The sequence below is a fragment of the Podarcis muralis genome, chromosome 8, assembly GCF_964188315.1.
Source record: "Podarcis muralis chromosome 8, rPodMur119.hap1.1, whole genome shotgun sequence".
Classification (NCBI taxonomy): domain Eukaryota; kingdom Metazoa; phylum Chordata; class Lepidosauria; order Squamata; family Lacertidae; genus Podarcis; species Podarcis muralis.
The window spans coordinates 23,313,211-23,331,492 of NC_135662.1; the positions used below are offsets into that span (position 1 = coordinate 23,313,211).

Genomic DNA, 18,282 nt, shown 5'->3' on the forward strand with positions numbered 1-18,282 from the left:
CTTCGCGGACCTCTCCGCAAGCAGCGGCAGCGCTGCCGCTGCTTGCGGAGAGATGCCGGCATGCCGAAGCCTGGGCGCGCCGAGATCAGCGCGCCCAGGCTTCGCGGACCTCTCCGCAAGCAGCGGCAGCGCTGCCGCCCGGCATCGGGGCATGGTCCTATGTGGGCATGGCCTATGTGGGGCACGTTACAGTCCCGTGACGTCAGCGCCACGCAGGCAGCCAGGCAGGCAGACGGCGAGAGCCCCGCGCTGGGCGGCCTCTCCTTGCCGCCGCTGCCCCGCCTCTCGTCGCCCGACTCGCCCGCCTCCCTCCCACGGCACACCAGGCAACGTCTCGCGGAACACTAGTGTGCCGCGGAACACCGGTTGGGAAACACTACCATAGAGCACGCCAGGCTTAGGAACTCTGGGGGGAAACAGCAATGCTGGAGTTATTGAAACCATCAGTTGATCTACTCTGAGTAGGGCTAGCATAAAATGCCTCTCAAATATGTTGATAATAGACAATTGCATAATACTGCACATTTCTAAAATGCTTGAACTAACAGATGATAAACATGTTTTGTATTCCCCGGCACAGCTGATTTTCTCACTCATTTGAGGTCCAAGAATGTCCAAGTGTGAAACAGGGTAGTAGCAAATAGGTGTAAAATTCTGTAAATGTGAATCATGTGCTAGGATCGGGGTTATCACCCAAACTGGGGGTTTCTTAAGCTGGCATAGGAGTAACCACATGACCCAGACAATCCACATGATTAGTGCTTTCACATTTTATCAGTGATGTAAGAGCCTGGCCATGGGAAGGCATCTTCTTGTTAGCTACCGCATCACAAAATAAATTAACTGGGCCCCAGTGGCATGATGGCATTCTTAATCACATCAGGCTGGAATCTAGACATCTTGGCTTAGCTGCACATCAGCACATAGCCAACACGCAATTGTCTCATGATTTGGTGCGGCTTACGAAGGTTGGCTGAGCGCTGGCATTTGGCCAGTATTTAACAATTCCTTCCAGCATTTTTAAGCGGGCGCAAACAGAGCCCAAGAGCACTAATCCATGTTGTTCACAGCAAGAGCTGTTGTAGAGGAGTCAACGCTGTCACCACCCTCAAGGCTCCTTCCTACAGAATCCCCACCACCACAGAACTTGTATTGTTCTTTGCTCTCTTAATTACAGCCCTGTTGCCAAACTTACCGTTACCTTTAGTGACAGTTCCGTACTTCTCCTTTTGTGCTTAAAAGGAAGAGGAATAAGTCCTTACTCTCTTCTGCCAGCAGGATTGTTTTGGCATTTCCTTGCAACAGAATTTGTTTAAAGTGCATTTAAAAGGAACAGAACAGACAACTTACTACTAGACCCTGGACCTGATGGGGCAGTTGGAAACAAGCAATGTGAACTACAGAAAAGAAATGATCTAGACAGAAGCTACTTCAAACTCCATCTCATTATAGTCTTTATAAGCTGACCCAATTTTTTTGAACATTTCAGGTCAGAAGGACTGGGCATCCCAGGGTAGGCGATTCAGCCATGCCATTAAGTGCAGCAAACTCATGGCAACCTCTCTTGGCAACCTCTGACAGACTGAAATAAGCAGATGGCATAAATTATCCTTGAGTGCCAGTCTCCTCCTTCATCACTCTCATTTTTACATTACCATTTTTAGAAAGCTTCAAAAATGTATTTTCCAATGAAGTTCAAAGTTCCAAGCTGAACAAAGGGGAGATACTAATAGTTTCAGCTGATTGTTTTTGATGCAAAGTTGTTTTAACTCTTGTGTAGAAATGTTTTAACTCGTGTGTAGAAACTGGATCAGGAAATTGGCACCTTTTATACTCTATGGGAAACGTAGCTTCATGGGCCAAATCAGACCTCCTGGTGGGCCAGGATTTGTTTGCAAGCCAGAAGTTCTCTACCCCTGTTTTATAGAGAAGCGACCAGAAAAATCTGCTCTAAAAGGGCATCACTCAGCCAGAACAATAATTTGACAATATTTAGCTCAGCAACTTAGGCTATTATTACATTTCATTTTGGAAAGTTTTCAGATGAAGAATCACCATAGCAGCTGAAACCAACTTTAATGCAATTGTGGGTAAATTGGTAATACAAATCCAAGTTTGTGCACAGGAAACCCTGGCAATTTAAATTTCATTTCTCTCTTTATAACGGCACAGTTCAGGTCTAAATCTGGTTTCACAATTCATGGGAATGTCAAGCAAGTTCCATTGCCTTTGTTGGATTATTAATAAGTTCCTTATATTATTCAAGATTTCTGCCTTTTATATCTTTAGTAAATTGAGTTAATCTAGAAATCATTCTTTTTAGGAGCTTTCATCTATAGGGGTAAAAAGCAGCCAAAAGGATGAAATCTCTGGTAATTAACTATCTGAATTCTTTTTTTTTAAAAAAAAACATTTATTAATAGAAGAAATATCTGAATTCTTCTGAGTTACTTATTTTTCTGCTTGCGCTTGCTACAACACAAATTTGTGGAGCTGAATGACAAAGCTGAAACAGTGGGTGAATAAAACATACGGTATAGCTTATAGGTTTGTGTGTGTCTGAAATTAGCAGTTGTTAACAAATGTTAAGAGTTGAGGCAATAAGCAGAACCCACTCTAACTTCAGTGGTTATAAAACCAGCACAAGCCCTTAACAGTGCCAGGATTTCCATGTTTGGTACCATTAGACCAGGGGTCAGCAACCTTTTTCAGCTGTGGGCCGGTCCAGCGTCCCTCAGACCATGTGGTGGACCGGACTATATTTTTTTGGGGGGGAATGAACAAATCCTATGCCCCATAAATAACCAAGAGATGCATTTTAAATAAAAGCACATATTCTACTCATGTAAAAACACCAGGCAGGCCCCACAAATACAGTGGTACCTTGGGTTAAGTACTTAATTCGTTCCTGAGGTCCGTTCTTAACCTGAAACTGTTCTTAACCTGAAGCACCACTTTAGCTAATGGGGCCTCCTGCTGCCGCCGTAGCCCAATTTCTGTTCTTATCCTGAAGCAAAGTTCTTAACCTGAAGCACAATTTCTGGGTTAGCGGAGTCTGTAACCTGAAGCGTATGTAACTTGAAGCGTATGTAACCCGAGGTACCACTGTAACCCAGAGATGCATTTTAAATAAAAGGACACATTCTACTCATGTAAAAACATGCTGATTCCCGGACCGTCTGCGGGCCAGATTGAGAAGGTGATTTAGTTTGCCTACCCCTGCATTAGATCAACAGTTCCTCTACATTAGCATTCTTTCTCGTGGACAAGGGCTAGCCAGATTCATCAAGGAAGTTCAGAAGCAAGGGGTAGTTTTTGCTGAAAGATGGTTTAAGCAAAATAAGCATTCCTCAGCACCTTGTAGTCCGGGGTATACTCGGACCGGCCCACTCTGAGGTTTTTTACAATCAAGCAGTGTATAAATGTTATGAAATAAATAAAATGTAATAAAAATCCAATTAGCAGGTCAACAAGTATATAACAATATTGCTTTATTCAAGTATCAATTTTTCTTCTGTACTTTTACTCATCAGTGAACATGAGGTCCAAAAGTAATTTAACTACTTTGAATTACTGTTGTAATCCTTAAAAATTCGATAGGATACAAGAAAAATATAAATCTGACTGCACAGTTATACATACGGCATGACTATACAGCCTGTGTTTTCATTACACAGTTGCATCCCCAACTATTGTTTAAGGCTGCATTCCATATATGCAAACTTACTTCTGGTGTATTGATTGATAAGGAACAACAGAAGGCCTGTGGAGGGTCATACAGTTTTTGGTATGAACATATGGTTAATGCCACATGTAACAAAGGAAAGTAAATTTAATTCAAATGGTAGTTCTAAGAAATATGACTAATTCAATGATACAGTGATTACATTATTTCCTGTTGCTCTCAAGTTATAATAATATGTTATTATTAAAGTTATGCATTATCAGTCACATATCACACTATGTGTTACTTAGAAATGCATAGGCATACAGTATAAATGTAGCTTTTCCTATAGGAGGAAATTATGGAAAGGCAGTTGTCAAAGAACAAAAGCATTAAGATTTGAACATGTATTAAACAGGGTCACTGTGTGGTGTCATTGTACGCATGCAGGAAATACAAAAAGCAATGAACACAGGCTGGTTTACCAAGTTTACCAGGAGTCCAGCTTCACTGGGAAAGCTTCACACACCTTCCAAGGATGTGTGCAAAGAGTCAGGATTAGCTGTTCATAAATAATATAGTTGGGTATGTGTGTAATTTTAATATTTAGTCCTCTCTACTGGATGGTGACTTTAATTTAGAATGGAAATTCTCCATCATGCATTTACTGAGGAAACACAATGTGTGTGAACTAAAATCAAAAAGTGGAACAACTTTACAAAATATTTTTGAGACACTTTCAGTGTGGGTGTGAAGTAGTATGGCCTGTTTGGAAGTATAAAACAAAATTATTCTGAGATTTACTCATAAATTATGAGTGTGGAGACCAATAATAAATACACTTACTACTGGTTTAAAAACTAATTAAAGTGCACTTCTAAGAATATGTGGGTGTGAGGAGGTGGTTTATGGATGATGGAACTACTTACTGGGTTTTCTGTTGTCTCGCCCACATCGACACTCAGCCTTGCAGAGAGGAGAGTAATTAATTATAGTTGTGTGAGTGAGAAAGAAAAGAGACATATACAGTATTTCAAACTATATGTCTTTGCTGAGAGGTTGGACACAAGGACACATGCATACCAGCATTTCCAGTTTCCCCACAGCAACCATGGAACACCATTCAAGAAAACTGAAGGGCATTTTCCAAAAGTTGTAAGGTTCAGTAAAATCCATCCAGTAGAATCCAGTGACTAGTAGTTGCTGGGAAAAACAGGTAGAAGTTGACTTGCTTGAATGCTCTTCTTTAAAACAAAACTCCCTTGTGTGGAGAATGGCTCAGTTCAGCTTTCTCCCTGGCATGTTATCTTTTTCTTTGTGGAGCTGTATTGAAACATAGGAACACCTATCTGCGTCCTGGAACACTATAATCTGGGTATAAACCAGTGGAGTAGGGAAGCGCCTATTTCTTTTTAGATGTTTAAAGACCAAAGTTTAACCTTTGTGAAAATGTCCAATTCAACATTTTTACTAGAAAATAGTTAACAAACCCTGCAGTATAAAGTTTATAAAAGAAACTACACATCATTCTTCAGTAAGATAAGTTTTCTTTTATTCTTCTAATTCAATGTATTATAGGGCATCTTATACTTTACTAGGTTGTTTTACATTGGATTAGATTGCTAAATCCTCCTTCCCCAGGAATACTATAAAAGTTGCATACCAAGCAAAAATTCAGCTTTTCTCATGGATGCCTAAGCCCACCTATTAGGGGAAGACGTCTAACTCTGAATAAACATGTTTAGGAGAGCACTCCCCCTCCCCCCATGTTTTAAAAGTGCACTAATTTTCAGCTGACATAATGCCGGAGGCAATAAATAAAGCCTAAATAAAGAACAGGTATTACTATGTAAATAACCAAAAATAATAATTTGGGGGCACCTACCGTCAAGGCTAACAGACTGTGACAGAAGTGGGTTCCAGTGCCAAAAAAAGGGGGTGGGTGGGCCACACGCCGCAATAAAACCTCTTGTAGAGCAATCCTACTCAGAAGTAAACCCCACTGAATTCAATGGAGCTTACTCGCAGATACGTGGAGGAGCTTGCAGCCCTAGTCCTTGAGACTCCGGGTGTGCGAGCGTCAGGTGAGCTTAATCCCCTGGCAGAGGAGCGTGGCTGCTACCTCTCAGGTGTCGGCGAGGTAAAGGAACCGGGAGCAGCTTCCGCCCTCCAAGGCGCGGGGGATAAAAATGCCGTCTCCTCCTGCCCCTTTCTCCCCCCACATCCACGAGACTTCCCTCCTCCCCCGCGGGACGGACACCGGGTTCAACCGCTCGGCGGCCCCGCCTCGTCTGTGATCTCAGCAGGGGGAGAAAGAGAGGCGGAAAGAAGCCTCCTCCCGGCCGGGCAAAGCCCAACCCGAGCCCTGCCTGGGGCCTGGTAGCTTCGCTTCGCCTTGCGCCTCCCCCGCCCGCCCGCCCGCCTCCCTCACACGCTCCGCTTTCTTTTTCCTCCTCACAGGCACTTCCTGCGCGGGGCCGGGCCGGGCCCAGTCGGGTGGAGAGGGGGAGACTGCTGCTGCCGCCTCGGCGGAGTTAAAAAGGTATTGGGGAAGGGAAGGGACAGGCGGGCGGCGTCCGTTGACGTTCCGAGGGCCTCTGCCGTGAGGGCTCGAGGTGTCGGCAGTTGGTCGCGGGGGGGGGGGGCGGCGGTCCCCGAAGAAGCCGCCCGTCAGGGAGGCGGGCGGGCGGGCGGGAGTGGCTCCCCGAGCGAACTGGCGCCTGAAGGTGGTGGGGGGGAGGCTTCCACCGAGGGGTCCCTCCCAGGCCGCCGCTCACGGGCGCTCAGAGGGGATTAGTCGGCGGCGGCCGTTGCTGCTGCTGCTCCTCGCATTGCTGGAGGGTGAAGTCATCGTGGCCATTGTCTCCCCTCAGCTCCCCGGCTGGGCCGCCAGAGGGGGGAGGCCAGCAACCAGCCGTGGGGCCCGCCTTGTTCTCCGAAGCCGCCGGGTAAATTCTCTTTCCCACCCAGCCCCCCCGGGGGGGGGCATACTGGACAGACTTTGAAACCCTCATCCACTCCGCGGGGCAAAGTCCGAGGAGAAACTCGGGGTGGGGTGCGGGGGGTGGAAACTCCATATTCGATCGCTTCCACACCCCAGTAAGTTTTTTTTTTTCTTTCTGAGGAAAGGACTTTGGAAAAACGCCCTCTCCTTTCTCTCATACAGCTTCGGAGCGTCTCTATTGCACTTCCTTCTTGTAAAACAAAGGTACATTCTCTGCCTTGGGGTGGGGTGGGGGGGGCGGAATCTGAAAAAAATAGTATTTTTTATTAAAGACCCCTTTTAGAAGTTGTGACACAGAACCGTTTTCTGTCAGAAATGGGGCTTTCTGTAAAACCGAAAGCGTTAGAAAGACACAGTAACACACGCAGAGCCGAAACTACGAGGAAGTTAACTCCCAGGGGAGGGGGAAATTTTCCACATCCACTCCAAATTGGGGCGAGACTAGCTAACTTTTGTCCTATAAAGGCTGCAGTGCTGCTGCTGCTGCTGCTACTTCTTCCCTTTCCCCTCGGATTACAATTTATTGGGAATGTGGATATTCCGTCGTCCTCCCTTATCCTGCCTTTTGGGGCGGTTGAATAAGCTGGGTAGCCTTAAATGTAATCTCTTTAAAGAAGCTTGTGTTCAAAGGGCAGTCTGACATATTTAAATACTCTATTGAACTGTACAGTATTTCTCAGTGGAGGAGTATTGAATTTAAAAAACGAAAAAGGCAACTGCAATGCAACTCACCCTGTAGGTGGTCACTGGCATTTCACTACTTATGCCTGGAACTCCTGTGAGGCTGACTTGGGTGACACCAGTGTCTGAAAAGTTTTTAATGAATAACAGCACAGCTTAGTAGCTTGCAGAAGTGGGATCCTTTTCATACAAGTGGACATGGGAGCTTTAATAATAAGCCCTGAGAGCTACATAGGCATCAGAAGTACATCTAAGAAGCTTAGGTCTAATGAAAGGAGAGCTGTTGCTGATCAAATGAACTGCACCGAGAGTTCAATATGAAGTAATGTGGAATTTCCCCATAGTATTTCACCAGCAACCACAACTGTACTGCCTGAGGGATCTTTTTGCTAGTTTCTTGGTTTGAAACCAAAACTTCAGAGTGTGCTTTCAGTGCCCAGATTGGAATGCTGCTGATTGTAAAAGTGTGGGGGAGGACTGACAATAGTATAACTTCTACCACAATCCACCTTTATTTCCACTTGGTGGACACAGAATTTGCTAATGTAAAACATTTTTGTAGGCACTGGTTGGTCACATCAGTGCAGTTAAAGTCACTGAGAGTTGCACAAAGGTCAGAGGGTGCTTGTGGAGGGGACTGTGGAATTGTAGGACTAAATGTGCTAATCATACATAGCCCCAGAACCTTATTGAAGTTCTGTTAGTCTCTCTTTAAATTAAAAACTGCTGTTTTTAAAAAGTGCAAGTAGAAGGACTGGTATTTGAGTTCTTACTTTTACCCGCTATAAAGTATTTAGTGTTCATGATAAGCAGATTCTGACTAAACAGATTAACTGTCTTAATTAACATGTTAAAGATGGAATAGTGAATGAGAACACTTCATTCAGTCACTATTTCAGTGAATTTGTCCAAACTAACAGGCTTAGTTTAGAAGTCCAGCTTTAGTCTTATGAATTTGAAATTGATTAAAATGAATGATCATAGGCACTGGCATTTGAAGGGGAAGGGATATAGCTCAGTAGTAGAGCACCTGACTTGCATATAGAAGGCCCCAGGTTCAATTCCTGCATCTCCAGGTAGGGTTAGGGGAGACCTCTGCCTAAGATGCAGAAGAGCTGCAGCCAGTCAGTGTGGATAATAGAGCTAGATGTACCAAAGTTTGGCATAATAAAAGGCAGCTCGGTATTGTCTACACCCTGAGGTTTTAAGCAGCAGTTTTAATAGCTCTGCCTGGAGATGCTAATGATTGAACCTGGGGCCTGCTGCATGCAAATAAAATGCTCGACCACTGAGCTATAACTTTTCTCTTTTAAATACTAGGTTGAAAACAGAGAGAGGTCTATGATCACTGGTCATCAGTTCAAATTAATAAAAGTAAAGTTAGAATTCTGAACTAAGCCTGTTAAGATAGATTTACTTAAACAGTGAAAGAACAAAGTGTTCTCATTAGCTATTCACTGTACTCCTCGAATTATTTTTGCATCACTATTGTCTGCTTGCATTTCGTTTGTCAAAGTTCATGTTCCCTTTTGTTCTCATTTGGAGGGGGCTTCCATTTTCTGAAGAAAGTCTTATTGCCTCTTAAAAGCTTCCTTGACTCTGCTCATTAATTATGGTGACATCCCTTTGGCCTTGATGGTGCCTTTCCTTGTTTGCGGTACCACATACGTTCTAGCTACCTGTAGCTTGAATAACCCTAGGTGCTCTGGAAAGATGTGATGGTCTTCACTTTTCCTTTCAACTTCCTTTTTACCAATCCTCTTTTTTTTTAAGAAGTTTCCTCTTTTGAAGTCAGGTGTGACTGTTGGATTTTTTTGGGAATTATCAACTTACATATATATAGAATTTGAAAGCACTGTGTAGTTTCTGTGGCCAGTTGGTTTGACAACACATATTGCATCAAGTCTTGAGCACTACGTAAAAGTCCAGGCTTGTTGCCCCTCTGGTTCATTCATATTTTAGGTACAGTCATTTTTGACAATGGAGTGTGTCTCCAGGGGTAAAGTCAAACTTCTGGACAATCACCGCACCTGCTACGGCTGCAGAGACTGGTAACTTAAAACTGCTGCCTCACACATTGTTTTTGCTGCACTAGTGACCTCTACAGGGCCCCCTCTCAGCATTGTGGCTGTGTCACATGCTGACAGCTTCTGGGAGCCACAAAGGTACTACTCTTCTGCTGACATCCCATACATTACACCTATACACAGACATTTAGGGATCTAGAAATTCTACCTCTTTGTCATAAGTGGACCATGCATGTATCCAGTCTTTAGAGGGGTAATTGAAGTTTCCTGTTACTACAGCAAGGTCGTCTTTTAGGGACGTTCTTGATTTATTAGCCACCTGAAGATCATTGTGGGCATTTTGGTCAGGGTTATCATAGTACGTCCCCAGTATTGAATCACACTTTCGGCCTTGGTATTGCTACCCATATTGGTTCTGTGAAGGTGGCCACCCTTTTGGGGGATATCTAGCTTGGTCTCCTTGATGTATAAAATTACACCATCTCCAGTCCACCCTTCCCTTCCTTCCTATGGAATTTGCATCTACTGCTTAAGACATTTTTTTGTGTATTGTTAGAGGGGATTCCTTCTATTGTTCATGGCTTAATGCTGTTTTCTCCTTTTGTTTGTATTTCAGCTCTTAAGTTCCACTTTCACTTAGTTGGTAAAAGATATAATGGACTAATTCAACAGATGACAGCATTACAAGATTGAGCATGATCTTTAAGGTTCCTCGGCCTAATATGTACATCTGACTGGCACATGGAGGTTGATTTCCTCCAAGAAGGTAATGACTCTTGAGTTGCATTGTATATATCACTCCATTTTTCCATAAATTAATAAATTTTATTTTCTGTATTGAAAACACATAAACTGTGTTAAATAAATGCCAAGCTTTGCAGCTATATCTTGACATGTATCATTCTTTTGAGATACAATTCCTATTTAAGATATGATTCCTAAGCTACCTGCATTTTGTTCTTTTTCTAGCTGTTCTGCTTTCTTTCACTTTTAACTTCTCAAGACCAAAAACCTCTTATGTCTTTATAGCTCAGTTTTTGCACAGCATTAATGCAATAAACATAATTCCTTAAAGTGCAAGTTGCAAGATAAATATGTAAGCTGCTACCTTTTCAAGACTTTTGCTAAATCTGTCATTAGGCAATCTGACCTGGCATAGAATTATTTTATGACCTACAAATGGAACATTCTTAACATGAAGCAAAACCATGTGGCATATATCACCAAAAGGAAATATTGTATGGATATAGAAGTCTCTCCCATCCAGTATTCTGTGTCCTTACTTATGGCAGTGTCAGATTCTGCTGTAGAAGGCGGACTGTCCTGTGCACATAGGTGAAAGAAAACAAAACTGAACTCACTCTTACCCTTGTGTAGCCAAAACCCTGGAAATGTAAGATGCTTGCAAATCAGACTAATTTTTAATAAAAACATTTAAATACACAATTCTGTCTTGTAAGTAACTTAGTAGGGGCTTTAATAACACCTTTTCATATGGTGGATTTATTTGCTTCCTTGTGTTTGTATAACTTCCTTCCCTGGAGAAAAGATACTGTCCTGAAGAGATCCTCAGCAAAAAGACTGGATGACTTCCTTTGGGAATTGGGAAATGGCAGCAGAGCCGAGGACTTGCCGATCAGAAGGTCGGCAGTTCAAATCCCCGCAACGGGGTGAGCTCCCATTACTCGGTCCCTCCTCTTGCCAACCTAGCAGTTCGAAAGCACGTTAAAGTGCAAGTAGATAAATAGGTACCGCTCCAGCGGGAAGATAAACAGCGTTTCCGTGTGCTGCTCTGGTTCGCCAGAAGCGGCTTAGTCATGCTGGCCACATGACCCGGAAGCTGTGATGAGCGCCGCAACCCCAGAGTCAGCCATGACTGGACCTAATGGCTAGGGGTCCCTTTACCTTTACCTGTTAATCATATTTAACTTTCGTGTACATTTCCATAGGGAAAATTTCTAGATAGCAGCTTATTTTATCTACATAAAGGTAAAGGTACCCCTGCCCGTACGGGCCAGTCTTGACAGACCCTAGGGTTGTGCGCCCATCTCACTCAAGAGGCCGGGGGCCAGCGCTGTCCGGAGACACTTCCGGGTCACGTGGCCAGCGTGACAAAGCTGCATCTGGCGAGCCAGCGCAGCACACGGAACACCGTTTACCTTCCCGCTAGAAAGCGGTCCCTATTTATCTACTTGCACCCGGTGGTGCTTTCGAACTGCTAGGTTGGCAAGCGCTGGGACCGATCAACGGGAGCGCACCCCGCCGCGGGGATTCGAACTGCCGACCTTTCGATCGGCAAGCCCTAGGCGCTGAGGCTTTTACCCACAGCGCCATCCGCGTCCCATTTTATCTACATAGCATAGAGCTATTCTACCAAATTCTTCCTACCTTTTTGGCAGGTATAACACAACGTAAGCCTGCCTTTTTAAAAACTGTCATTATTATGGCCACCTTGCTCCTGTTCCATCCCTTCAATAATTGTACATTTAAAGGATGTGCCCTGGAGGCTGCTTTGGAGAGAAAAGGGGTTGCTTTTCTGAAATAGACACTGCACAGTAAAAGCTACATGTCACAGTAGAAATGTGATGGCAATATTTTGAGTTGAATGCATCCAGGTTAGAGGATATAAATTCCTACCTCCATTTTATCACAACAATAGAAGTACAGTAACGTCATTTATTTTACACTAGAAAAAACTGAGGCATTCAGATATTTAAAAATTACTCTAGCCTAATGTATTGGACAACCAACAGACAAAATTGTCTAGAATTTTTAAAAATAAACTTATTTTGGATCAAGTTCACCTTTTTGCTTCAAGAACAAAGCAGTGTTAGAAACAGATATGAAAGCTAGGGGCTAAATGGCACCTTAAACCTAAGTTATGGGTGTAACAATGGAATGTCTAGGCACACTTTTTTAATAACAAGAATACGAAGCTGAAAATGAATAAACTGCAGCTTAAATATTATGTTCATTTTTCACATGGTCTGGACTCTGGTCCTTCCCCTGCCCCACCCCCCTGATATTCTTTAGAGGGTCTCCAGTCTTCAGAGAGTAGCTGGAAGTGGGGAGGCAGAAAAAGGTCCTCCTTTCCTTCCACTCTGCAGTTTTAATCTATGCTTTTTAGCATATCAGAAATTATCTTTATTAAAAAATTGTTTCTTGCATCCAGTTATATTATTCAGTTTTGCTTTAACAATTATCACTACTCTCGCAGTAAAAATGGCTTTGTATTTCATTGTTCATGCTCTGAGAGTCACTGCACTTTAAGTGAAATATTTTGCCTTTCCCTAACCCCGTAAGGATGCTTCAGTTGTTTATTTTTATTATGCTTGTATTTACATATGAACTACTATTATTGAGGGAAGTCTCTGGAATTGTGTTTTTTTCTTTTTATAGACACTGAAGGCTGTAATCCTATACACTTACCTGGGAGTAACTCGGTGGGACTTAAATTTCGAGTAGACATGTATAGGGTTGTCATGCAAACTTGCTTGGCTAATTGGTATCCATAAGGATTCATTGGCAAGTCCTTAATGTCATAGAGGTTATTTTTTCCAGATGTTGTACAAAGACCTTGGCGTTCATGTGGACGTTCCCTAATGACCCTGTAATGAATGGCCATGTGTATAGTACTGTTTCTGTACCATCTTATCTTGGAATATAATGTGCTTATGTGGGGGCAGGGGGATCATTGGGGGAAGGAAGAAGCAACTTTGGGAGGAAGCTCTACATAAATGAAATGTTGCATGGAAGACACTGCACATTATGGAAACAGGCTGGATTGGTTTTTAAATCAAGTTTTCAATTTTGAAATTTAACATTTCCTGAACAAACATCTTGGTTAGCTTGTGTTCTTGATATGGCATTTTATTTAATTTTTGGAGCCTCTAGACATGTTGGGCAGTCAAACAAATATAGCAAGTTAATAAATATGGTTGCTATAGCAATTAAAATATATAGAGCCTTTATACAACCTAGGAACATAACCTGAACCTTCAGTCATGTAGTTTGCACACACTGCAGAATTATATTTGCTTAGAGGCAGGCAGATTTTGGTTTGGCTGTCTTTGTGCAGGAATATTAGGCAAGATTATTTAGTTAAAGATTGGGCCCAGAACTTTTTCATAAGCCATATCAGTTACTGTACAAACTGTCATTACTTCATGAGCTGGGAAGTAAATGTTCATTCTTTCTGGTTAGTAGAATCAAACAACAAATTGCAGAGATCAGCTAGTTGAAGGACCTAAAATAAGAATACAGTTGTTCATTGGATTATTCTAGAAATATATGGATGGTATCTCCTGGATCCCAGCACCTGTTACTATTTGCTAGTCAGTGGGTCCTATATGAAGCCCACAGTAATACCATACAAAAATTTGGCTCATTTATGCATGTGCTAGTGTGGTTCTTTCAATTGTTGATTTAAATATTTACCCATGATGCCATATGTTCAAAGGTTTAGGAAATGGGAGTTCCGAACTTGAATCTCCAAGGGCTTACTGAGTCTAAATATTAAGCAAATTTTAGATTTCCATCAATATCTCTTTTCACTTGAGGTTTTTAACACATTTAGTATCAGTGTGTTTATATTCTCAAACCCCAGAAAGTCCCCTAAAGCCGCTAGGAAAATCATGAATAAAATATTTAACTGTAGGAAGCATATATCCTTACAATAATTGATACTGTGTTGCTGTTGCCCTGCAAAAAAGTTGCAAAAAGTTTTTTTAGGGCACTTTAGTTCGAAAAATTTCAAATGCCTTGAATTGACTGGGATCTGACTTGGCATAGTTGGATCATTTAGACGTTTAGTTTTACTATCCCATCCCATTTCCAGAAATGGGCTGGAGATATGGGTATGCAGGCATGCACAAGGATAGGCAAGCTGTGATTCCTAGGAACCTAAAATATTAAACTGCATGTTTGAAACTGCAACTTTACTGTTATTGTATCCGTTCTTTATGTTAAAACAATTTTATGGGGAAAATGTACTTTTAGAAAAGGAACATTTTTAAAATGGAAAACTATAGTGGTAGAAAACTTCCTGCCCTGCAGAAAATTTTTCACCCCGTATTACTACATGTTGGTCATAGGTGCCAAGGCATTTTGGGCTTCAGAATTGCATGTGTCTGCTGCTTTGCTCTGATCCCCCCATAGGCCATTTATCCATTCTGAAGGGTTTGAGCCTTTAGCCATTAAATTTACTCCATTTATCAGCTGCTTGATAACAAACTTTCTCTTGGGTGTTGCATATATTTGAAACATTCAGTTCAGTTCAAAATTTTAAACCAGTCAATAGCAACACAAATACACCATAAAACACAACTGTCATATCAAATCAGAAGTTAACAGAACTTCAAAAGCAATCATAACATAGAGAGCCATAAGAATAATATTTCTAGAACAGGGGTAGGGAACCTCAAGCCCAGGAGTCAAATGCAGCCCCCTAGCCTCTGTTTGTTTGCACTTGGGAATCTCCCCAGGCCACACCTTTTCCTATCCCTACTTAATACCTGCAAGTGGTTCCCTCTCAAGGTGGACAATAGTGAAGGGCATAAGTTTTGTGTAGAAACTTGCCTACTGTACAGAGGTAAAATTTACACTTGTTGTCCACCCACATTCGCCTCTGGCCCCATCCACCACTGGAAAGTTGCCTAGAATAGTGCTGCCCTTAAGCTGTTCCCCACCCCTATCAAGGAGCATCTGTGTTATCTAGGAGGTTACCTTCTATGCAGGTTGTGTAGTTACTTTGGGGGCTTTTGATGAACTGGAAGTCTTTGGAATAAATGAATGATGTTTTGTATCATTTGGTCTAGTATTCTTAGGAAATCTATGTATTTATAGCTTCCTTGGCTCTGTCTCCTGCCATGTTGCCAACATCCATGGAGCTGATGCACCCATTGACTGCCTCAATGGTAGTCACTTTATAATGTCAATAGTGCATTGTAATTACTAGTGTTATACATGTGAGGATTTAAGTAGGTACTAAAATAGTGTTCAGAGTTCAGCGATCACACATAACCCAATATACACTTCTTAAAAGATTAAAGGAATTTGTATGAGCTGGTGGATGACATTCCCTTCCTATTCCTTAGGACTTTCCAGAGTGGCACCAATTGTTTCCAGATAAACTGGAATCCACTTATTTAAAAAGATTTACCTTCAGAGCAAAAATATAAAAAAGGAATTTTATATCTTCCAGTAATAGAAATTGCATTGTAGCAAACTTTTATTCACTTTGGGCAAACCAGTATTGGCTACTTCTTCCTTATCTTTTCCATATTGGCAAGTAGATATTTTTAGTTGTTAGCTTAGCAGCATATATTTGACTGTAATTCTGTTCTACTGACTTGCTTATATTCTTTCTCATGTTCAACACTTGAAGATGAAATTTATAGCACTTCCCATAATAAAATCATTTCTTTTCACGGCTGAATCACATGCTTTCCAATGCATGTGTTTTAACTTTAACAGTTGTTTTTGTAGTCTGAACCATTTCCTGTTATTCAGCTATTACACTGCCAAAAGCAGAAACCAGCTATTTTTCAGCCATTTTTAAATATATTACAAGTAGTTATAAAGGTCTGTTGATTGTGGGGAATATTTCTGTACCTTTTTCGTTTTCCAATTTTCAAATTCTAAATGCACTGGAGCTATGAACCTACCACTCTGAAAATGGTGAGATGAGTGCAAGTAAGGAGGCCTGATCTTTGTTCATCCTTAAGTATTCATTTAACTCCTGGGCTATGAATCTCCTTTATTGGTTCTGCCAGCAGTGTGTCTCAAATTTTAGATGCTTTCTTCTAGAAGCTATTCATGCATGAATAGTTGCATAGTTTTGTGTACATAGTCACAGGCAACAACAGGCTATCTCTGGATTCGTGTATTAGTCCTGTACGGCATTAGAAGAGAACAGGATATTACTCACCTGCTTCAAAAGTCATGCACCATAAAATATATAAGAACAAAGTAGCAGTTTAAAATATCCTGGTAGATAATTATCTCTTTGTATTGTGATCCCATTTCATGTTTCAGACGGTCCTTTTTCTCAGAGAACCTTAGCACAATTGTTTGGCTTTAGTAATAAATAAATACTTACAAAGCATCTTATAATGTTTTCTGGTAGATTATTTCTATTTTAATCTAATACTGTTTTCTGATAGTGTTAACAGATTTGTTTTGTGCTCTGGAGATTTAAACGGATTATGGATGGTCAAAGACCACTGCCACATCTCCCAGACATCTCTTTACCTTGGCCCTTGACACCTTCTCTCTGAATTGTAATTCATTATTTTAAAATATTGTATCTTTAAATTATTGCAACCAACCCTAGAACCTCATGTTGAAGGGTGAGTAAGAAATCTAACAATTTGCATCAAACTTTAAAGAAGACTATTAAATAAGGCACATTAAATATAATTTCATATCATGTCAGCTGTAATGTTCAAATACAAATGGCAGAAATGGTTAACCAGTTTCTATATCTTGTACTACATAAGCAGATGCATAGCCAGCAATGGGACACAACTACCCATGACTTCCTCTATTTAATTGGATACTTTAAAAAATGATTGTACTTAGTTAGTCTATGGAGAGGTAACTTTTCAGTCTCACAGCCACATTCAAGATTGGTCAGTCCTCTGTGAACAGCATTCCAGCAGTCATAATGGCCAAAGTGGCCATCAAACATATTGTGTGTGCGTACTACACACAAACGTACACACACACAGTGTACATACCTTATACACACAAACACACTCACCACAAATACATGCTGGGACAAGCCATGCTCATTCTCCTCATAGCACTGGGCTGGATTTGCGGCCAGCATGACTAAGCTGCTTCTGGCGAACCAGAGCAGCACACAGAAACGCCATTGACCTTCCCGCCAGAGCAGTACCTATTTATCTACTTGCACTTTGACATGCTTTTGAACTGCTAGGTTGGCAGGAGCTGGGACCGAGCAACGGGAGCTCTCCTCGCTGCGAGGATTTGAACCGCCGACCTTCCGATCGGCAAGTCCTAGGCTCTGTGGTTTAACCCACAGTGCCACCTGCGTCCCTTTAAACCACTTAGGTATGCTGAAAAACAGGGACGTGGGTGGCGCTGTGGGTTAAACCGATCAGAAGATCTGCGATCAGATCTTGCCGATCAGAAGATCTGCGGTTCGAATCCCTGTGACGGGGTGAGCTCCTGTTGCTTGGTCCCTGCTCCTGCCAACCTAGCAGTTCGAAAGCATGTCAAAGTGCAAGTAGACAAATAGATAGCGCTCCGGTGGGAAGGTAAATGGCGTTTCCGTGCGCTGCCCTGGTTCGCCAGAAGCACCTTAGTCATGCTGGCCGCATGACCTGGAAGCTGTACGCCGGCTCCCTCGGCCAATAAAGTGAGATGAGCGCTGCAACCCCAGAGTCGGTCACGACTGGACCTAATGGTCAGGGGTCCCTTTACCTTTAAGTGGTTTAAAGCTTGCAATGAAGATGTATGATAACCAGTTTTTACCTATAGTGTTGTAGGTTCTTATATATAATTCCCCAGGAAAATAGGAAATCCAAAACAGGACATGCTGCAATTGTGGAAAAACCAGTTCTTCACACACAACTTCATTTAGATGCTTTCTCCTCTTCTTTGCTTTTTTTTTTAACAACAAAAGCCTTAAGTTAAAGTTTTATTTATGATTTATCCACTGAAAAAGGGCACTTTATCCCTTTCTTTTTATGAGACTGCATTTAATTTTATTTGAAAAATATGTATGCTTGCTAGCTATTTTCCCTCTCTATTGAGATAGTTATATGAAATCCAAGTAGTTCGAAGACAAGATTGCTAATGTGGCCTACATTTTACCCGTTTACTGGAAGTAATTTCTCAATAACGCGTATTTTCTTGGTAAGACTTGCTGTATCTTTCAA

General features: G+C 41.9%; 1 protein-coding gene and 1 long non-coding RNA gene across 7 annotated transcripts in view; one reads left to right on the forward strand and one right to left on the reverse strand.

The window, feature by feature from the left end:
- Window positions 1-3,474: 3,474 nt before the first annotated feature.
- LOC114600372 (uncharacterized) lies at window positions 3,475-5,682 on the reverse strand. Its single transcript, XR_003707539.2, has 2 exons — window positions 5,550-5,682; window positions 3,475-4,987 (listed from the first exon to the last, which is right to left on the reverse strand). It is a non-coding gene; the product is annotated as an uncharacterized LOC114600372 (long non-coding RNA).
- Window positions 5,683-6,071: 389 nt separating this feature from the next.
- RNF19A (ring finger protein 19A, RBR E3 ubiquitin protein ligase) overlaps window positions 6,072-18,282 on the forward strand; it is a 33,895-nt gene continuing 21,684 nt past the window's right edge. The window contains exons 1-3 of one of the 6 annotated variants that reach the window (XM_077932825.1): window positions 6,090-6,206; window positions 6,789-6,872; window positions 9,993-10,142. The gene's annotated coding sequence lies outside the window, so the exon portion shown is untranslated. Of the gene's footprint in view, window positions 6,207-6,462; window positions 6,613-6,788; window positions 6,873-9,992; window positions 10,143-18,282 lie in introns of those variants that run through there. The other 5 variants (XM_028736385.2, XM_028736387.2, XM_028736388.2 and 2 more) reach the window with 5 other exon arrangements.